The sequence below is a fragment of the Leuciscus leuciscus genome (assembly GCF_965113295.1).
Source record: "Leuciscus leuciscus genome assembly, chromosome: 23".
NCBI lineage: Eukaryota > Metazoa > Chordata > Actinopteri > Cypriniformes > Leuciscidae > Leuciscus > Leuciscus leuciscus.
The window spans coordinates 13038870-13062194 of NC_138747.1; the positions used below are offsets into that span (position 1 = coordinate 13038870).

General features: G+C 37.8%; 2 protein-coding genes across 2 annotated transcripts in view; one reads left to right on the forward strand and one right to left on the reverse strand.

Annotated features, from left to right (window-relative positions):
• nfasca (neurofascin homolog (chicken) a) overlaps positions 1–16056 on the reverse strand; it is an 81101-nt gene extending 65045 nt beyond the window's left edge. Inside the window, exon 1 of the mRNA XM_082155586.1 lies at positions 15889–16056. The gene's annotated coding sequence lies outside the window, so the exon portion shown is untranslated. The remainder of the gene's footprint in view (positions 1–15888) is intronic.
• A 4119-nt stretch (positions 16057–20175) lies between these two features.
• pik3c2b (phosphatidylinositol-4-phosphate 3-kinase, catalytic subunit type 2 beta) overlaps positions 20176–23325 on the forward strand; it is a 42469-nt gene continuing 39319 nt past the window's right edge. The window contains exon 1 of the mRNA XM_082156070.1: positions 20176–20461. The gene's annotated coding sequence lies outside the window, so the exon portion shown is untranslated. The remainder of the gene's footprint in view (positions 20462–23325) is intronic.

Genomic DNA, 23325 nt, shown 5'->3' on the forward strand with positions numbered 1-23325 from the left:
TACTGGTATTTACTCTCAGTTAAAGGAATTTCACTACCGTTTGGGGTAGGTAAGATTTCTCTAATGCTCACCAAGGCTACACAAGGCTCCACACTGTAAAAGCAGAATGTAGAAACGAACTGTAATTTGTTCCTTCGATGCAAAGATCCTTCAAAAATCATTCTAATATGCTGATTTGATGCTCAAGAACCATTTCTTATTAATATCAATGTTGAAAACAATTCATATTTTTCTGAAAACAGCAATACATTTCCCCCCCAGCTTTCCTTAATGAACAGAAAATTCAAAAGAAAAGGTTTTTATATGAAATCTTTGAACTGAAATAGAAATCTTTTGTAACATTACACGTCTTTACTGGAGCTTTTGATCAATCTAATGCATCCTTGCTGAATAAAAGAATTAATTTCTTATATTACCTACCCTAAACTTTTGAACAGTGTACAATGACAGTTCTAGGAATAAATAATAACCAAATATTCATTTTATGATGAACAACACTTTATCCTTTGTCTTGTTCAAAGACAGCACGCCCAAGATGCACGTTAGCTAATGGCACTTGGCAATGATCCTGTTCTCAGTGGTTGGTCAGGTCAACAAATTGTTAAAGTCATCTTGATGAAGTAGTTTCCAGGTGTATAGTGTATGTAGTTCCCACGCCTCCCATCTGTTTATGTGATATATCACTTCCTAAGCCAATGAGAGGCATTATACATAATAAATGAGCAGTTTTCTCTACATCCATACAAAATAAATGTTATACTTTTGCTATACTAATCCCATAATCTAGAATGAGATCACTTTGAATGAATGTTACCCATTCTGATTTGTCCATTTAAGGCCTGCTAAACATATGTATTTAAAGGGATAGTCATTATTAACTCACCCTCATGTTGTTCAGAACCAGTACGACTTTATTTCTTTTGTGAAATGTTTTATTTTTGTTTTGTTTTTTATATAAATTAGTGGTGTCCAATGTTGTTTTAGACTCCATTGACACGTTGTTTGGACGTCATACAGTCATACAGAAAGTCATACAGATTTGGAATGACGAGAGTGAGTAAATTACTTAAAATTACCCCTTTAAGATTGATACCTATGCAAACCTAAAAGACATGTAAGAAGTACAAATATGATGAAAAGTGTGTTTCAAGTTCTCTCTGATCTTGTTTATGAGGTCTGGGAGCACTTTGGTGACAGCTGGTCTTTCGTTTATCAGGTCCATACCTCTTCACACACATTCTGTCCTTCTCTGTCCCACACTCCATTGATCTGAAGACCCTTCTCTTCACTCAACCTGCTGTGTACAGCCGGTCAGAGGGTCATATTAATGGCGGTCCTTCAGAACAGCTGCTGCCGAAGGCGAAGCAGATACATCCACATTAGCCTTGTGACTCTTGAGACAGTCCTTCCTTTCTTCCATAATGCAATTCACTCTCTTCTTACATTTATTTAACAGCCACACAAAGAGCAAAAAAAATCAAAGAAAGAAAAAAGACTTTTTATGACCCGAAACAACATAAATTCTATTCGGATCAATTATATTGATTTGCTTCCATATATCCTGAAGCTCTTCTTTTGGGCAATTTAAAGTGAAAATCTCTCCTTCAGTTCCTATGTTCCTTGCTTTAACTCAGATCCAAATGTCTTTAACACAAAAATTTTAAGATTTACATTCAAGGTGTGGTTACATTTGTGATATTTCAGCAAAGTATTGCTGACAAAAGGTCCATTGTCCACTGTCCACAATAGTGTAGCAATGTGTGAAGCACAGCTCACAGAAGTCACTTTCAAACCAAGCAGCGTTTGTTGGTCAGTGAATTCACATGAGCAACCTGAACATTAGCGAAATCTGCATGGGGAACTTTTTCGAATTTGTGAATGTGCAGCTTTCTACTGAAATGAATTTCATCTGCAAAATTTTACTGAGCAATGGTAAATGTGACCACACTTTAGATACAGCTAAACCAGCTACAATACAGCTTGATTCAGTGTCTTCATTAATAGAAAGTGTCTCATGAACAGGGTTGTGACATCATCAGTTATGCAAACCATTGAATAGTTGAAGGGTCATACTGTAGGTTAAGCTCATGTCTCTTGTTCAACCACAGAGCAGATGTCAGGTAGGCCACAGCCTTGACACAAACACAATATCTCTAACAGCAGGGTACCTGGCTGTCTGAGTTTCGCCCAATAAGCCGCTAGCACAGGGGTTAGATAAAACAGGAACACGGGCAGACTCTGTAATTCAATAAAGACCCTGAACAGGGCTATTAGAGGTGTAAAATGTGTTTGGATCAGAATGTTCTAGGTGATGTAGACGGTTTCTCCGAAGTGCGACTCAACAGATCACATAAAGATAGAGAGAGCAAATCACAGAGCGAGAGGAAAGGATAAGGAAGGACTAAGGAAGTAGCTGGTCAAGAAAGGAAATGACCTCAATATAAATTATGCTACATCTATATCCATAATTATGAAACCGTTCCTGGATGCTGATTGGCCGAAGCCCAATTCCTGTCAGGGTCAAAACTAAAAAAGTTTACCGTTACACCTGGTATTATTTCAAATGCATCTTCTGTGAGCACTTGCGTTTGAATTTTGTGGAGACCCTTTACTTTTTTTCATCACCCTCAACGACATCACTTTCACTGCACGAATAGGCTACTATTAACTAAATAAATAAAGCGAAGGGTGGGATGTCTGCATATGAATATAAACGACTTCAACACAATTTCTCCTGTCAGGAAAAAAACCAATTCTGCCAAATTTGCAGCATATAAGTGTGAGTTTGATGTGATCTGTGGCCAGATCTGTGTCAATCAAGTAAAGCATATTGAGAAAAAGCACATGTGCATGCGCAAACGTGACCTATAAAGCAAACTTTTGTGGGCGAGATGCATGGAAAACATATGGACCAGGATGGAACGCGCCACAGATCAGGGCTCTGAGCGTTTAACTGTGTCAGTTGAGGAGTCAACCCCGGGTCTGACATCCAGTGTGTTAAGCCCTGGGGTCGCGGTTCAGTTTAGTCTCCAGACCTACTTTACATCTACACTGACAGAAGGCTGAATCAGAGAGTGTTAACAAAAAGCCCTTCCTTGCTTGTCGGTCAAACGGCGGGCTGTCGCGCGTAGGCACGTTGACCCTTCCCCCTCGGTTCTCCAGGAGCCTCTATCAACAGGAGGTGTTGTCATTTCTTCAGTTAATTGCTGGCGGAGCCCCGATCTGCCCTCAAGAAATCTGGACAAGGGAGGGAAAGCTTTGGTCTCCTGCCAGAGCGCGTGCGTATCCCCCAAATGCACGCACACACCAATGTCTAAGAATACAATGGGGCAAAGCAGCTGGACTGCAGAACCACAAGACAGTCCTTGCATGCGTAATTACAAAACCAAGACAAGCCATCTGTGCCATAGAGATCATAACATCTGCTTTAGATCAATAACTTGCACAGATAAGGGAAGTGGATTTCTTTTCATTCAAAAGATATCCCACATCAATTCAAAGCTTCCTTTCTATAGTATGACATAACACACAGTTTAAACCTATGAATTACAATAGGCCTTGAAAATGATGTAATTTCCCAGTGGGACAAAATGGACACCTGTTCTGTATGAAAACATTGATAGCGACTTGTAACACTATACAGGGTCCTTCAAAAAGACGAAATAAATGTTCATGGTTTTATTCAGATTTGAAGCCGGTTGCAAAACAAAGTCAGCATCTTTAAAGGATCAAGAAAAGACAATACAACTGCAAGGACGTGCGTCTATAGATACTATACAGATTCATGGCACTAATTACAGGAAATTAACTAATTGCATTATCCTTCAGACTGAGAACAGACCAAGAAAGTATAGGTCAATTTAATGAAAAATGTATTTTCAGCAGCCATTACTCCAGTCTTCAGTTCAGAAATCATTATATTATGCTGATTTTATGCTAAAGAAACATTTCTTATTATTATCATCAATGTTGAAAACAACTGAGCTGCTTAATATTTTTATCGAAACCTTGATCGATTTTTTTTCCGGATTATATGATGACTATAAAGTTCAAAATAACAGCATTTATTTAGAATAACATTTTTTTTTTAAAAAGGTTTGTAAAATTAATGTCTTTGCTGTCACTTTCGATCAATTGAATGCACCCTTGCTAAATAAAAGTATTAATTTCTTTAAAAAAAAAATCTTAATGACCCCAGTGGTAGTACACTTCATACTGATTAAAAGTTTGCACCTTTTTTGGAGCATAAAAAAACAAACAAACAGACAAATGACATTTTAGCATATTCAAATTCATATTAATCCATCCACCCAGTTTTGAATGCTAACAAAATATTACAAAAAGAGAAAAAGAGGGCCATCACGACTGCAGTCTCATCCTCCTCAGAGCCGTGGGAAAAGACAGGGATAACAGTGTCACTGCTTACCATAAGGTTATTTTAGATGCGTCAAATTACAGACACCCCCCTCTGAGAAACACCTGCAGGCATGGTTATTATTTCCCGGGACAAAACGCTTGTGCCAAACCAAGGTTATCACATCTCAGCTAATTAGATGGAACGAATACGGGAAAAGATACCCATGAATCTTAAAAATATTACCGTAACACTTACGAACACACATTTTTAGCTAACTTACAGAAGCAGTAATTAATGAAATTAGTTGCGACTATCTGATACAACAAGAAGGCCACTGTGTTTTTGTGAACATTACGTGAAGCTCTGAATCTGACCTACATGTAACAGGCAGAGAGAATCCTTGTGGCAGTTTTATTTCTAGAATCAGTGTGTGTTCACCCAAAAAAGAAATGTTGGTCGGTCATTATTTACTGACCCTCATGCCAATATAAACACATATTTTCTTTAAAAAGGTGAGATAATAATGCTTAAAGGGATAGTTCACTTTGAAATTAATTTTTGGTATGTTTTAGCTTACCTCAAGGGCATCCAAGATGTAGGTGTCTTTTTTTCCGCAGTAGTTTCAATTCTGATATTTTTAGGTCAAACCGTTCTTGTCTGTCAGTCATATAATGAAGGTCGATGGTCACTGTCTCAAAGAGCATGCACAGAGTCCAAATTAAAACAATTCCCCGTCGTCCAAATTAAACAATTCCCCATCGTAAGTACACATTGATGGCCTAAGACACGAAACGAGCGGTTTGTGTGAGAAAACGAACAGTATTTATATCGTTTTTACCTCTTATACGCAGCCATGTCGAAGTGATCTGATCTGACGTGTCCGCAGACTGGTGCATAGATATATACACTAGATGTCGCCTTAAAGACATTCGTTCCAATGAACTGCCGTAGACAAGGCGACATCTAGTGTGTATATATCTATGCACCAGTCTGCGCACACGTCAGATCAGATCACTCGGACATGGCTGTGTATAAGAGGTAAAAACGATATAAATACTGTTCGTTTTCTCACACAAACCGCTCGTTTCGTGTCTTAGGCCATCAATGTGTAGGCCTACTTACGATGGGGAATTGTTTAATTTGGACGACGGGGAATTGTTTTAATTTGGACTCTGTGCATGCTCTTTGAGACAGTGACCATCGACCTGCATTATATGACTGACAGACAAGAACGGTTTGACCTAAAAATATCAGAATTGAAACTACTGCGGAAAAAAAGACACCTACATCTTGGATGCCCTTGAGGTAAGCTAAAACATACCAAAAATTAATTTCAAAGTGAACTATCCCTTTAATGCTGTAATTGGTTAGAATCATAAAGTCAATCTACTATTGGAGTTAAAGCTATTTATATAGACAAGAGAATATGTCATATAGAGATATTAAATAGATCCCTAAAAACACCATTAATGAAAAATTACTCTCTATTTGACTCAAATACATGTTAAGGTCTTCTCTAAACATAAATCTTTTATGGCATCCCCCTCCCCCATGTTAGCTTGCCCTCGTCTACCACCTTCATCTTCGGTTATTACATCTCAGCAAGCAACTGAACGGAGTTATCGAAACTAATCTTAATTTAATGTTCTCCAATCTGAATTAAACCCTGACATTTGAAGCAGATCTGCAACAGTGCATTTGGTTATAAACACAGTCACCTTCTGGGTGACTCACCCACATGAAAGCCAAAAGGCAAAACACTTCTGCACGTCATGACCTTCAAAACAGCCGTGGTGACACTGACCTTTGGGTTACGGCCCTGGAGAAGGAAAAATAAACTGCATGTCGTAACCTCACTGAGATAAAGAGCAATCTGTGTCATCTGCGAGCAGTCACAATGACAAACAGATCGATTCGCATGCCTTAAAAGGAGATGCTAGTCTAATTAACAGCGATGCTGGAGATGAGGAAGAGTGATACAATGAAGAAGAAACTGAGACTGATAGTTGATGGACATCCCAACATTAATAAACCCTCATTTCCTGACCTTTGCTGAGATTAGCCATTTAGCAATGCTCAGGATAGGACTGTCTGAACACATTAGCCACTAGCCCATGGTGACCCAATTAAAACACCATAAATGAGGAGCTGCAGCATGTAACTAGGAGTCTAAACAACTTAAATGACATGACTGAATAGACCTTATTTTGCCTGAGGTCAATATGACCTGTATTTTGTGGGGCACAAAGGAGCTAGATTCATTTACAATGTAGAAGGAAGGCTGAAATATTTGAATAATATCAATTCTGGACAAATGAATTTGATTTCATTCATTCAAACAACTATTATTATTGAGTTGCAAAAACTACATCTGTTTAAATTATAAATCACACACACACACGCGCGCACACGCACACACACACACACACGCACACACACACACACACACACACACACATGCACGCACGCACGCACGCACGCACGCACGCACGCACACAAACACTTTAAAATATATTATTCTTGTAATGTCTGGTACTATTTTGATGGCAAATACTGACAACCACCTATTCATTCTAAGGTAACGGGTCTATGATTTCATTCAGCAAATGTACAAATGAATAATTAAAGACTCAGTTCATGTCAATGCAGGTTACACTAATGGTTGATCAGATGACATGTTTAAATGTGTATAATCGCTGCTTGATTAAAAATTAAAAGCAAAAATATAAAAACCAAAACAGATTCCCCTAAACCTTGGATATATAGGCCTATATATATAGGCCTATATATCCAAGGTTTAGGGGAATCTGTTTTGGTTTTTATATTTTTGCTTTTAAACCAGAATGGAGCACCAACGAAATTATATTTATATATAATTAATTAAAAATATAATTTCGTTGGTGCTCCATTCTGGTTCTCAATATCTTATAAGACCCATAGGCCTATGAATTCAAATTTCCTAAAGTGCTGATTCATTTTAAGATAAGATTTCTTATTCATCATAATCTCATTTTGACTCTTTCAAACCCAAATGGCATGTTTATATTAAACAAACTCATAACAAATACAGGCTCTGCAGATTTATTGAGCCTTTAGAGGCCAATTTAGCAGGAGCTGTTGTCTCAGAGGCTAATATAGCATTTGATACTCCTTTGTGTGGCCTGCGTTCCCTCGCTATTTTGTTAGCGGCAAGAGGTACAGATGGGAGCGTGTGCAATTTGGCTGGTCTTTCCCAAGAAACCCCACAGCATACATCTGGCACAGAAAATCGTTCTCTCTCCCATGCATCTGCGCTGTCTGTTCATGTCACGGAGCAGTGAGGTGAGGTGAGATGTGAAATGATTTGTACAAACTGAGCATTTATATCCTCGAAACGGTAAAAGCAAATCAGGAAAGTGTCGGGAAATTAATACCCATTTGTTCTTTTATAAAACAGGATGCATATTTATTTATTGTCTAGCAGCTCGTCTAGTTTGCTTGTTATTTCAGTACCTGACAGACCACTCGCCGCACACTCTTTTTTTCATCTTCCTTATTTGCTGACATAAAAAAAAAAAAATCCTCTCACAATGGGGGAAAACTCCCTTGCTGTGCTTTCTCTGTGCTCCTGTCCATCACGTCACATATTTGGTGCACTCCACAAAACACACTTCGGTACAAATCTGGTGAAACCAGAAAAAACTGTCAGTCAAAGATTGTTTTCTCCTGTTTTAATCTTACCAATCATCCCCTCCCCTTTAATGTCAATCTGATCCCCCCTTTTTATTTCTCTCTTTCTTGGCCCACTTTTTACTGAACAATGGAGACAATCGCGCGTCCCCTGAGGGCAGAGAAGAGCGAGTTTAAATATCAAAAGCCCACAATGGACATCACGCCAGACTCCAAGGAGCACCATTCCCTGGCCCCCACTGTCCATCTGCTTATAACGGGAGAAATGAGGGAAGAAAGATAGATAGTGAGAAAGGAGACACAGCGACAGACTTTCGTCTCTCGCTCCTTTCTCGCCTTTTTCTCATTGTTTCAAACAACTCAGTCGTGCTTGTCAAATTATGCCATTTGGGTAATGGGAATATTTGGGGAAAAAATTACTTGAATGATGAATAGATCATGCAACTTATACAATGGAGCATTAACAGATTTCTATTTCAGAATATATACAGTACAAATTTTAGTTAGTAATTCAAATGTTTCCCTTTAAAAGTATACATCTGAGAAACTTTGTCCTTATGACCAACTCTTCAAGTTAAAATTCTATTATTTTTATAATTTCATTTTATGTTTTGTTACAATTGTCAGTACAGGACTATCTTAAAAGGTCAAACCTGTTACCATGATGTTATATAGTAAGTAAATATTAAGAAATATAGTAAAAAATAATTTAATAATAAATAAAAATAAAATATTAAAAACAATATATTAAAATACTGTTAAATATATGTATATGTATTAACATATAAAGAATAGATGAACCTCGTAGTTTCACAACCTTTAGAACAAGGCTTGCAATGTGAAATTAAACTGTAAAATTGTCAAACCTGTGCATTATTTATGTTTCCTTATTGAAGGTACACAACTGTTCAATATTTTGAGGGAAAAAATTGTGTGTGAAATTATTAATTCTGTTCAGCAAGGACACATTCAATTGATCAAAAATGACAGTAAAGACATCTATTAATGTTTCAAATAAATGTTATTTTGAACTTTCTATTCATCTAAGAATCCTGAAAAAAGGTTTCACAAAAATGGCACAATGCAATTTAACACTTAAACACATTATTTGTCTTTTAGAAAGTTTAAAATCCAACAGAAATCCCCTTATCAAACTGTAAAAGGCAACGGTTTCACAGAATGACACCTCATCCACTGCGCGTCCACCCAACCCCAAACAATATGTGAGGACACAAACAGTCCTCTCTTCTCTCTCTCTCGGAACCTCCTTCCCCTCAAGCCCCGAGGCTCAGGTTTCCTGACAGGAATGAGTCTTCATTTTTTCACATCATCCTATTCTGTGACTGACTGCATGACACAGATACAGAAAGCACCAATCTCACGGTAATTGCAGGGTGGCAGTACAAGACCGCGGACAAAAATGAAGAATCATCTGTAATATCCCTGAGCTATATGTCCCAAGTGACTCAACGTCAGTCTTAACACATCTGAAACCACACTAATAAGAACACAGAAGCCAATTTGAAGCTTCCAGCCAGTTAGGCTATGTGGTTTTCCATTCCTAACAACATCAAGTGCTCCTGGAAGTAATAACAAAACCTCACACCTTGACCTCCGATCCCATCGCCATCTAAGATGCTTGTTATTGTCCATTCTTCCATTCACACAAGAGAACAAGACGAGGCATGTGTCATGTTTTCTTCATTGTTTACGACGACAGGTGTTTCCACCTGGGCAGGTTTTGTTGGGGAAATTCCAGGGCTTGCTGACTGTCTGTGATCCCAAGGGATATACGGATCTAATGAAGACCCCCCTCCCCCCAGCCACCCTTAAACAAGCTGAAATGTGAAAATGTGTCATATCAGATGACTCCATTGCTAATTTGATCAGAGGGGTTATTGATTTTCTAGGCTAACTTAACTGATTGTAATCTGGTAAAGAATGATTCGACCATATGGCTTTGAATTTGGCATGTGAAGATTTTCTTTTAATCAAACACAATTTAATTCAAATATGGACTAAAATTTCACTCATAACGGCAGCAATCCTGATGAAATATTAACGTTAAAAGTTATGGGATCTGAGGATTTGTTGATGACAGCAAAATGCTTTAATGCATTTATATATGCTTTTAAAAAATATTTAATAACATACTGGCTAGAAGAAAATTACATATCAAACACGTGTAGAGGCTGACTACCATTAACGGTTTCTTTTTCACAGGTTTATTGTCTAATTAACTAACCTACTGTATTTATTACCAGGCAATCAAGTATAGAACAGCTTTACTTCATTGTATGTGTGTCTTCAACAAAGGTTTACAAATACCTACTATTGCTCTCATGGTCTAGTTAATGATTAGCTTTTTTTTAGCTAATGTGCACCATCCAATCTCCAGCATTATTTGACTATAGGAGCTCAAACATCTGTCATTCAATGACTTTTAACAAAACAAATCCCCAAAGAGTTCAATGGTTCTCCACTAAAGAGAAGTCTTCTGTTAAAAGATTTCCTCCTTTCAGCCATTAACAATGTAAATCAAACCAGAAGCCACATAAAAGGTATATTGTAGCCCTTTTCAACATCATACTTATGTACAATGTAAAACCTGTGTCAACACACGTGATTAAAAAGCCTCTCTGATGTCCGTTTTGTTTGATAGCTAAAGAAATCAGCATTCGACTCTATACTGAAAAGATTTATTTTTCATGTTTATCAATGGAAGGCTTCTTTCTTTTTGTATTCATTATACTTCGCAAATCTTCTGTTCAACAAATCTGTTCATCTGAACTATACTTAACTCAGCTTAAAGGGTTTGACTGCATTGTGTACTTTTGACTCTTTAAGGATTCAAGAAGCTGGTTATGGTTTATTGTCCAGCTTTGATATTTGTAATGAATGGAGACTTTGCCGCATTGGTCCAACTACTTTATTTAAAATAAGTCCTAACAACTAATAAAAATAATAATAAAAAATACACATGAAGCTAATTAAAAAATAAACAGGTCAACTGCATCAATCCTGATGTCAACATATGTTATACCTGAAGGGCTGCAAACCTAATAATAATAACTACACTTATTACTAGCTAAAGACAAGCATGCACATGTTGTGTTTTCATGTTTTATGAGGATTTGCCATAGACATAATGATTTTTATACTTCACAAACTGTATATTCTATGCCTTTACACTAATCCTATATGCATCACAGAAAACTTTCTGCATTTCCACATTTTCAAAAAACATCACTTAGTATGATTTATAAGCTGTTTTCCTCATGGAGACCAAAAAATGTCCACACAAGGACAAGGATTTTGGATATTACCATCTTGGTGGGGACATTTTGACCCATAATGTAGGGTTTACCAGGCCCCACACACTTACACACACACACTCCATCATTAGTCTCATCACTGTCCTCACTAATTGTCATGGACAGTATTTTCTGTGTTTCCCATGCTTGACTCATGTGCTTAATCTATTAGTAGCAGTTCCTTTGGGAAAACTCTGACCCTGATGCATACGAATGAACCATTGCTTCAGAAGCCTGTGCAGGTGCAGGGCTGCTGGCTTCACAGAGCCAGTGGGCTCCCTGCGGGTCTAGGGCACCATGTGCGCCCTGCTAAAAGTCACAGAGAGAGATATAGCGCAGACACTGAGAGAAGTAAAAAGCCAGTGGAGGACTGTTACAGATAGTTCCCAAAGTGCCTATAATGCTTTGAAACAAGAAGAATAAGGATGCAAATATACAATGCACTGCAAAAGCTTTGATGTTGTACATCAAAAACACGGTCATACGTCACAGAGGTCATTTGAAAAGGCAGAGGTGAGCGCTACTATAGATCAAACAGAACATAAGAGTATGTCTGAGACAACACTTGTGAAGGTGTGGCAAATACAATATGGACAATGTCTCACGTTCAATGATTTTGTTGGATATTTACCTACTGAGCCATGATAAAATATTCGGAGTGCATCAGACAGGAAGGGCTTTAATATGGAAACAAGAGTGAGTCATGCAGTGAGATGCATGGGCTACTTCATGTTCTCTATAATGATATTAACTGAGAATTTCTGCTGTAGCATAATGGGACCTCGAACAGACAAACTGATCCCAAAATGATTCACTGTTAACTGTAGCCTGGAGATATGCTTATGTTCAATGACATGGAAATAAAACAAACAATGTATTGACTTCTAAAGTCACTTTAGCATAAAGTTTAATTATTTCATCTGACAAAGTAATGTAATGTCTTAAATTATCTTAATATTAGGGATCAGCAAATATTGATATGATTGACTGAATTAATTAAGCAATATATAATATCCAAAATCAATGCCTTTAATCAATTAATTAATATCCCTAATTTGTGTAAATGAGTCCAGGTTTAAAGTCACCATTAAATCAAATTCTTATTTTTTCTACAAAATGTTTCAGTGCTTATAAATGATTTATCTATGAATCTTTCTCCATCATTAGTTAGCAACGCCCAACTTCCTACAATCCAATCAATTCCCGAAGTACAAAATCAAATGCTGCCCTACATTTTCCAGAACCCTTTCCACTCTGATATATGTCACAAATAGGAAAGAAAAGACTATTGCAACTTCCGTTTCATGCTGACTTTAATGTACTCTAATGTGCCCAGCAAAGCCTCTTTACTCATTGCTGAAAGTTCTTGTACATCTCTGCAAAACAAAATCAATTTAAATGCAGCTAGTAATCTGTCCTCCTTTTAGGTCAGTCTGAAATCCATAACTATCAACTGCCTTGACTCAGCTGAATCCAGATGAAGAGCACTTTATGGGCTATAACAATCTTCCATTAGCACTCCAGCCAAGCGCACAGGCCCTAGAGCCGTCTGCTAAAACATACTGCTCTAAAAAAACAACCAAATGCTTCAGCTGACCCCATTGTTTCGGTCTTTCGCATTTTCTTGTCCTCTCTGAGGAAGAAACAGAGACGGACAGAGATTGAGATTCTTTTCAGCCTCTCCTTCCCATCAAGTGCACAACAGTTCAGATCGGTGGTGGGCCAGACTCCACTTCCAGACGCACCTCTCTCACCCCCCTCTGGAGACAGCTGCTGTTGCACGGCTAAAAATAGCATCTCTGGAAACTAAACCCTGAGAAGTAAAAGGTGAGCATCCCATTGCAGTGTGGGAAACCTGAGAGTAGGTGAATCTGAGCTGAGGAGGAGAGGAAAGACGGGAATGCTGGAGAAAGAAATGAAATTGCGTACTCTACGTCATCTCTTGACCTTATTTTAACGCAGTCATTAAAGATGTATTGCATATTATGCAGCAGGTCACTCAATCTTTCCAAATAACCTAATTAATATTTTGTTTATTCATCTTTAATTCATTTATTTACATGCATTTGACCAAAAAATGTGAGCTTCCACCCATTTAAAGTTTCCTTTAAGAGGCAGAAGGTGCTGAGGGAGAATAGCAGGTTTCTCTAATGCTGTTTTAATTGCAGGCTCAGTGGGAGTATCCACAGGGTTTGAGCCACAACTAACATGTTGCCAAGTAAAAGGATTTCTTCAAAATTTGCCATATGGCAGAAAATACCTCTATAGGTGGTGGGGGGACGGGGGGTGTGCAGGTAAAAGCATATGGTCATTTGTGGATGATCCTCAAAGCTATTCCTATACAAGAAAATAGAATACAGCAACATTTGACAAAAATAGCTTAATAAATCTCAAAATGTGTCATGTTCAATTATAAATATCAGTTTCCTGGTGGTTGAACTGCATTAGAATCAAAGCTAGCAATATAAATCGAGTAGAATATCAGCATCTAGTGGTGCGCTGGAGTCACTGCAACTTGTGAAATTGTGTTTGATGTCTTTAAGTTGTAAAGAGTGCAAAAATAGCACAGCGATTCATTTTAATATTTACTCTAAAACTTTTATATTGCATGCTGTTATATTACATTTTGCATGCAACTCTAATTCAACTATTCACTTTTTTTATATGTACTTTATTATGTTAACATTTAAAATGCAGGCTGTACCGTTTGCTCTGACAAATCTAAGATTTAATCTGACACTGTTCTCATTAAATTACTCTTTAGACATTCCTAATGAGGATAGACTAACGTTGTCGGGTTGCCAATGGTTATGTTTCACTTCTAAGCTCTATGAAATACCTCCATGAATGATTGCAAAACAATATGGCAAAGACTGCTGAATGGGGGATGACATGCACATCTCTGGGTCATTCAGACCATGGTCCAACTCACTGGGAATATGAGCCCAGGCCAGGTCACATGGCCACAGATATCATCTGATGTGGGCAGCTTTGCATCTTTAATTCATGATGGAAAAAATGAGTTTGGTTAGTGGGCTAATTCAGCAGCTTTGAGTTTCCCCACGCTGCAATCAAAGATGAAAAATGGAAACTTTGTCCCTGCTGGCTTACATATATACAGAGTTGTAGAGTCTAAGTTCAAACAGAATAGTTTACAATCACAGATGCAAGAGGAGTTCTAGATTGATACTCAGTCAGATATATCAGAATACTTGGTACTTTAGATCATAGACAGACAAGACAAGACAAGACAAGACAAGACAAGACATATAGATAGATAGATAGATAGATAGATAGATAGATAGATAGATAGATAGATAGATAGATAGATAGATAGATAGATAGATAGACTAAAAAAACAAAAAACATTTCATTAACTTATATGATAACTTAAATACCAACCTATTGAAGTACTAATATCTGTTTTGTACGACTGTAATACACTGACAACCACCAAAAACAGGTGGTGATGAGAAAGTCATATGATAAATCAAAGCTCTTCACAAACTGAGAAGGTAGATGCTAAAATATAAAAAGGTGCGAAGTCTCATTCACACAAATACTAAACTCCATCATAACACACATGACACTAAAGTACTGCAATAAACAATTATTTAACAACATAATATGTAACATAAAACCCTAATGTACATACATGATAAGAAAAAACTAAGAAGAAACAGTTATTTCAACAAAAATGCATCAAATGTTCATTAAGTGTCATGCAGCCTGTAGGGAATTTTGGGAATGTCAGTATAGTAAGGAAACTTACTGTTAATAGATAGATAGATAGATAGATAGATAGATAGATAGATATATAGATAGATAGATAGATAGACAGACGTTCTGACTACATGTATTTAAGGCCTACAACTTTTCATCCTGCCATCAAAGCCAATATAAAACACATTCATTTATTTTTTTAAAGTAAGCCTATGATGTTTCTTGACGATATCAAGATGATTTACAATCTGAGCGTTATATGTAGGCCTACTCCAAAAGTTATTTTATCCACACAGGCCAAGCTAACATCCTAAGAGAAAGTAAATTATATTACAATGCTATATTTACCAACAAAACTCCCCTTAAGGCTCCTGGTGTAATGAAACAGAGCAGCAAATGTTTGTCCTGTTCGCACAATATCCTTGAGCTAAGAAGCGCCCTGGATGGGGCGATGACACTTTCACTCCCTACAGCATCCTTGCCCAACAATCGGCCTCAAAACAACTACATGTAACTTGACAGCCTCGAAACGCCCGAGTTTATTAATCTACATATGGCTGGTGATGACTTTAAATGAAGCTGCGTTTATATTTATCTGCCGCTTCGTTAAATATAGCCGGGTACTTCATAACACAGCGGCTATAACATTTGCGCAGAGCAGCAGAAATAAGACCGCATCACTCAGAGATGCGCAGAGAGGCTGAAGCACGCGGGATGCGCGAGGATTAAACAAAAATCCAGTCTGCTTTTATCCTCTGCTGAACAAGGCCAGTTGCTTGTAATTCATTAACCCTGACAGCGTTGTGATAACATCGCCCTTCTTACCTGTATCGCTGTCGGTTTGGCCACATACGATGTAGTGTTCCTCCCGTACGCACTGTAATGCGGTAAAGGCGGGTAATATCCTCCCTTGCTTCTCTCTGTCTGTGCGACCCTTTCAGCAAGAGCGCGCGCTCACTTCCCACGCTCGCTCCTGAGGGCGCGCCTCCGATTCCAGCCGGACAGGTGTCCGGTCATCTGCACTCGTGCTGCACTACAATAACTTCATACAGACGAAGAGTTTAATATCACGTGATTAATGCATCTATTAATCATAACATGAACTGGCCGCTCTATTTTTATATCAATATTTTGACAGGATTAATCAAATAGTTTTTAAACTGTTTTCAACATTGATAATAATAATAAGAGATGTTTCAAATCAGCAAACATTTCTGAAGGATCATGTGACACTGAAGTCTGGACAGGCTGCTGAAAATTCAGCTTTGCCATTGCAGCAATAAATGACATTTAAAAATATACTAAATTAGAAAACTGTAATAATGTGTCACAATATTTCTGTTAAGTTTTTTTTTTATTTTTTTTTTTATTTTATTTTTTTTATTATCAAATAAATGCAGCATTCATTGGTGAACATAGAAACTTCTTTCAAAACCATCTCACCAAACCCCAAACGTATAAATGGTATAGTGTAGTTTATTGTTGTTTAATGAAAGAAATAGCCTATATATAGGACATTAGTACACTGAAAACTTTATCATGATAGGCTGTGACACAGCCTTCATCAATGGCCTTCTGTTCCAAACACACAGCTCTTTGACTGGGAACTTTACATCATCCATTACAATATAGTGTCACACTGGCCCAGTTCAACAACACACATGTACACGAACAGAGCCATACAGAATATCCCCTTGAATGCATATCCCCATTTATGAGAATTATAAGCATCAGAAATGTATAAATATAAACAAATAGACAAGACATGATCTGCTTAGGACTTTTACACAGATATGATTATAAAAACAAATTGTATATAGCAAAGACTGCAGCACGCTATAGTAAAACTGCATTCTCCATGGAGTCAAAATTGACAATCCTTTTTTTTGGGGAATATTGGAGTAGCCTATTTATAGTAAAATTATTTATCCGTGCACATCATTTTTTTTCTTAAATGCATGTGCCCTAGTAATCTTTAGCCTAATCAAAATAGCTTCCCCTCCCTCTTGCAGCAACATCTCTTCTCTTCTCTGATGAGGTGTCTACTGGCGTGAGGGCGGGGCAACCTGTCACTCACATGACATCACAGCAATAGCAAATTACAACGATCCAACAAACGATGGATAAACTCAGGCTCTGCCCTACATTTAGTCTTATTTAAGAAGCCGTTTCACTTGGATATATATACGTCATAATAGGGAAGAAAATACTATCACAAGTTCAGTTTCATGCCAAGTTTAAATGTTAAGAATGATGAGGAGATTTCAAAGGCAATGCAATACAACAGTGGACCTTCAAAAAAACATGCAGCTTACAGAACAATATTGTTTAAAGAATATGCACAAAAATGTCTCTGATGAGTTTAAAGTCCAGTGGACAAATATACTGAAAGCTGGTAAATCTAATCTCGTATGCAGCCAGCAGTTTGTTCTCTTCAGCTTGCAAAAGTCAATCCTGCATACTAAACCTTAAAGACAAAGGCCTGCACTGCTGTTCTCACATTACATACAGATTTGCCAGGCACTGACAAACTTCACTGTGATGTTCGGAATACAAAGTAAAAGCTCTCAGTACCCTGCCTGTCAATGTTTTAACGTAGTTTATGCCAAGGTCACACAATGTACAGGTCCAACTTCCCTGCAGTTGCTGGTGTGTATGCATGCACTGCACACTTGTGCTCTTGTGTACGCGCGCATATGCTGCCTCTAGTGGTCACAAAGAACATTACAGCACGACTAAAAGTGACTACGTAATGTTTATTTTGCTTAAACCACTTAAATAGTACCATGGTATGGCCTGGTACAATGCCATGTTTTGTGGACACTTAACATGGTAGTGGCATATTGCAATTATTCAGTATCAAGGTACAGGCCTGTATCAAAATTTCATAATATTAGTAACTGAAAGCATTACTGTAGTAGCACACCACCACATCACTTTTGAAAAAATGTTTTATTTTCTCTAGTAAACTAACCGAATTACCATTTTCTCTATTATCAATATGTTGATACAGCTGTTTCAGCCATCTAAACATATTTTGTGAACTAGCAAACAGTGTTATCTTAGAATATTGATATAGTATTAGGCTAATAATATTATGATTTACCTTTTATTTTAATGTTTTCAGTTTTTATTTTAAATGTAGTTAAAATTTTAGTGCATTTGTCATTTTTATTTGTTTTTTAAAAATATTTCTTTTTAGCTTTATTTTTATTCCAGTTTTAGTTTTAGTAGCCTACTTCGACTTATTTTACTTAAACCTCTTTGATTTCAATGATCAAAAACAATTTCTGATAGTTTTAGTTAACAATAATGACTCGAAAGATGCACTGAGCGATAGTCTTTTCTTCCCTGTTTGGAAATATGATTTTGTTCATCGGGAATTGATTGAATTGTTGCAGTTTGCTATTGCTGAGATCTCCTCATGCCACTCGAAGGCCGATTGCGTCACCACGGGGCAACGAAGGCTGTCCCAATGGCCTCCAAATACATCCTTTGTTTCCCATGAAATGAAGGATACAACAAATGGATCCTTCGTGACCTTGCCTTCCCCAGAATTCATATCACGTCAGTGTTGACAGGATCTAATGATACAAATGTAAACAAAAAACTTTAAAGCACTTAAAATGTTGACATATCTTTCTAAGATGCAATCATATATAGTTTATACTCTTTATTATATACAGAAATGAACCATGGTTAACCTATTTAGACAGTTTGTGAACCCTGTATTGTTTTCAGACAGTTTGAGTTTAATATAACTTTCAAAAAAGTCTAGTAGAAACGCTCCTGCCACTCTTTAACCACAGCTGTCAGTGTCACAGTTAGGCAACAAGAACATTCCTTTGTAGGCTAGACCGGCCCATTTAACAACACTAGGGGATGCAGCCTTTGAATTGGGACACAGCTGTTTGCAAGAGGGAGGGGAAGCTATTTTGACTAAAGAAAATGAGGGCACATGAATTAAAAAAAAATAATGATGTGCACGGATAAATATTTTATTATAAATACTGCAATATTCCATTAAAAAAAGATTTTTCAATTTTGATTTCATGGTGACTTTAAGCGTATCAGCAATATCTTGTGTTGACAAAAGGCTCTTACCACAAGATGGCGCCACAGCTTAATTTGAGAAAACGTTACACTATTACATTGCTAAAGAACTACTTGTCTTTGATGTTTTTATATTTTACAAGAAAGTGCATTTCTGTCTGACCTTATCTATTGTATAGTGTTCACAGAATAGGTAATCTACAGGCCTCTAGTATTTTGTTCTGTCTCCAAATTTTCATGGCTTTGTATTTGGTCAGGGTTTGTCTAGGTCAGGGGTTCTTAACTCTGGCCCTCCTCAAGGTCCACGTTCCTGCAGTGTTTTGCTCCAACTCGAATCAAGCACACCTGAGCAAGCTAATCAAGTTCTTCGGGATTTCTATAAAGTTATAGGCAGGTGAGTTTGATCAAGGTTGGAGTTAAACTCTGCAGGAAAGTGGATCTCAGTGGCCAGACTTGAGAACCCCTGATTGAGGTAGGCTATTTAAGCCAGTACACTCATTTAGGGTTAATGTCAAGCTCAGGTAGTTTGTTGATCAGCTAGCTAAGGCGTTTTGAAGGTTTATTTCTTCGATTCGTAGTGTTGTCAATCAAAGAGTTGCGTTTGTGCTTGACTTGAAATGTTTCTAGATATTTTTTGGATACAGATTATAAGTAGCCTAATCATCTACTCTGTTATTTAGTCTTTTACTCTAAATATTTTGGATATAGCCTACCTGAAAAAAAAAAAAAAAAAAAAAAAAAAAAATGCATTTAGGGATTAATTTAGTTGCTTTTCCAATTTTGTTCATTCTTGTTATTAGAGCTCATATTTTGCTTTCATATAGTCTAATATACTGTATATGTATGGTTTCATAATGGTTTGCATGTTTATATTATATAATAGAAATAGGCCTACTTAACTCTTCATTTAAGCATTATTACAACCTTTTCGGTTTTAGCAGAAGAACGAAAAAGTTCTTCCGTTCTACTGCAGACAGTGCTTGATGTCAGGCATCACTCAGTTCCCGTGTTGTCCACTAGAGTCTGCTATTGTTCCCCTCAGTCTAGATCTCCTGTCTCTTCACTCAAGCACTGGGCGATGTGAGCTTCGGATCTGAAATCCTCAGTGCGAAGTCTCCAATCAAACAACCCGGTCGTAGAAACCGAGAGAGCGAGGGAGGAAAGAGCATGCGTCTCATATGGATTAACAGAGACGAGCCCGTGATTTGGCCCTGATCAATACACGATATTTTGCCACTGAACACCGGAAACGACCGCCTGATCACGATCTATCAAAGAACAACGATTGAGTCTGATAATAAACGAGGAGGACTATGACACAGGCGCTCAAGAGGCCAAGCACACGGTATGTGATGTGCTCTTTCCTTCACTATCACGGAGAGCGCTGTTACAAACGCTTCTTATTTATATACGACCAGCTGTTTTTGCGCAGTGGCTGTAAATTTTCCTAAAATTTTGGCTGGTATGAGCTTCTCAGGACCTGAGAACGAAACACTCTGGCGCTGCTTTAAATGTAAAATTTGAGAGGCGTGTGACCGCCGCGTTTTTACTCCTATTATCGCTTGTTTCTGTTTTAAAAATGACTATAAACTTGACAAGTTTTGGTCTCTGAGCCTCAAATAGATCTATATTTGAAATGGACGTTTATTTAGTTGGACGCTCTGAGCCATTGATATATGAAACGTGTATCAAAACAGAGGAAACGTTGGGTAAGATTACTATTGTGTGTGTTTTATCTTTTAAGGAAATCTTTTAATATTAATTTAATAATTTGTTAACTATTAGATGAGGGTGCTGTGAACAGAAAAGAGCCATGATGGTGTCTGTTGTTTTTAATTTATTTATTTTATAAATGCGTTCAGTAATATTGCATGATTTCTTTTAAATTATAAAAAAAAAATTAACTAGAATATCTCCTGACTCCATATGACGTTTTAAGTTATCGTTAAAGTGTCATTAAGATAAAATATATAAAGTCACAAGGTAGGCTAATTTAAAATCTAAAACAATTATTTTACAATAAATTGCATGTATTCTCAATTAAAAAAAAGAAAGAAAGAAAATGGTCAATGCATTAGAATTGTTTTAACATTTATATTTATAAGTGATTTATAGGTTATCAGTCAATATCTATTATTTATAAAGTTAGGAAAAATAAGAACTCAAATCTCCCAAAATGGACTGTGTGTTTGCAATCATAAAACAAATGCAGGCTTTTTTTTATTTTTTTTATTTTGCATACAGTCAGCTTCACAAGCTTTATGATTTATCTGCTCAGGCTTTCATTTATTTAAGTCTTAACTGTATTTTACAGCAAACGATTTGCATTAATTATAGTGATTCATGCACAATGTTCACAAGGAGGTTTATGCAACTCTGCACACAGGAAAGGTGTTTACACTGATTTTCAATGTTTAGAAGCATAAAAGTACATGTATATGATGACACGGTAACCACGATTTGGGTTTAGTCTGCAAACCTGATTCAAGATCCCGCGTGTTTCTGAATCACCATGGCACGTTGGCCGAACAATAATTGCATTGATGTTTTGTAATGCTTTGTGGCTAAGAGAGCAATGTTATTCATCTTTGATTAAGACCTTATGTTTTCTTCCAGGTTTATATCTTCTGCTTGATCACTGTCTGCATTCTTGGAACATGGAAATCTGAAATTGGTCTCAGACATTATCCTGTTTCAGTTCTATCAGTGTGCAAAATATCACGTGTTGAATCTCTGAAACCACCCGTGCGCCTAAGACCTGTCAGACGGGGGGTAAAATAAAAAAGGCAACAATTAATATTTGATCAGCTCAAAAATCTGTTTAAACTATGTAGAACTGTGATGTCTGAACTAAAGATTTTCTTGGCCAGGCTTCGCCTGTGCAACAGGTTACACGTGCCATGCGTTTGGTTGAGTCACCTTCCTGTGGGATTTGTGGTTTGTGAGTTTGGCCTTTTTATCAACACTGTTTCTATTTTTCTAAATTGTGAGTCTGGTGTTAACAGTTAGGATTTCTTTATTCGAAGTTTGTTTTGTATTTGCCAAACGTCAATGCTTATTTTCTTCTGACTTCCAAAGAGGCTGAATGTTACTTCATTGGCTGAATGGCAAGCTCTCCACCATCTGCCTGTCAGATCAGAGTAGAGTCGGCTAGCCTAGAGGTCTTTGAACCAATATTAGGGTGGGAACACCACAGGAAGAGAGGCGTATTGATGATAGAAGGCCTCAGCATACGGCGCACAAGCCCTGATCAGCTGGAACTGCCATAAGCGAACACCCTAGGCATGAAGGGAGCCGTGTGATATTTGTTGATGGGTGGGTGTGTTGGGGGAGGGGTGTATATGGGGGGACAGCGATGACAGCGGTCTCTTTGTCTTTGGTTCTCCGAGCCGTGTGAACGTGTCTGAGTTGGCCCTGCCTCACGTGACGCGGCTGCCCTCACTCCTCCCTGTCCTTTGTTCGACCAATCTGGGAGCCACCCCTGATTGAATGGGATTATATCCCAGCAGGGGATTGATTCCGGGGGCCTGTATCTGGCTGGCCTGGGGTCCCTGTGGAACAATGCAGATCCACCCTCCTTGCCACCCCTCCTGTCTTGGCTGCACCCCTCCGGCCAAAGCTCAGTCATGAGACTGCATAGGAAGCCCACGGGAGGCCGGAGCTTCTGGGAATGAGGCAGAGCCCCATAAAGGCCGTCTAGAAGGAGATATAGTTATATTTGTGCAGTCCATCTGTTGGTGCCTAAGAATGCTGTTTACAAACACATCTGGTATTTCGGAAGTGTCTTTGCACAAATGTTTATGTGCTTATCTGACACCGTGTCCTAACCAAATGTGTTTTCCATTTTAAACTGAAGGTTTGTCCTGGCCCTTTGTATTTCGGCGGCATCAAGTGTGGCGTCAAGCAGAAGTTTCACTTTCACTGTGGACAGAACTTGTCACATCACACCTTGTTTGAAATGGGTGTAATGAGCTGAGTCCTCTGTTTACCATGATCTTCATATACGTTTAGTTCAGCAGAAATTAAATGTGACTGGATGATTTGCTGATGGAAGGCCTAAAACACGTCACAGTCACACCGCTGCTTCCTTCTCTGTTGATCTGGAAAATCATTGTTTGTTTTCCCTTATTCATTCAAATTAACGCTCCCAGAGATGACCGGAGGCACACAGGTTTTTTAATTTTTTGGGATGCATAATGTGGAGCAATG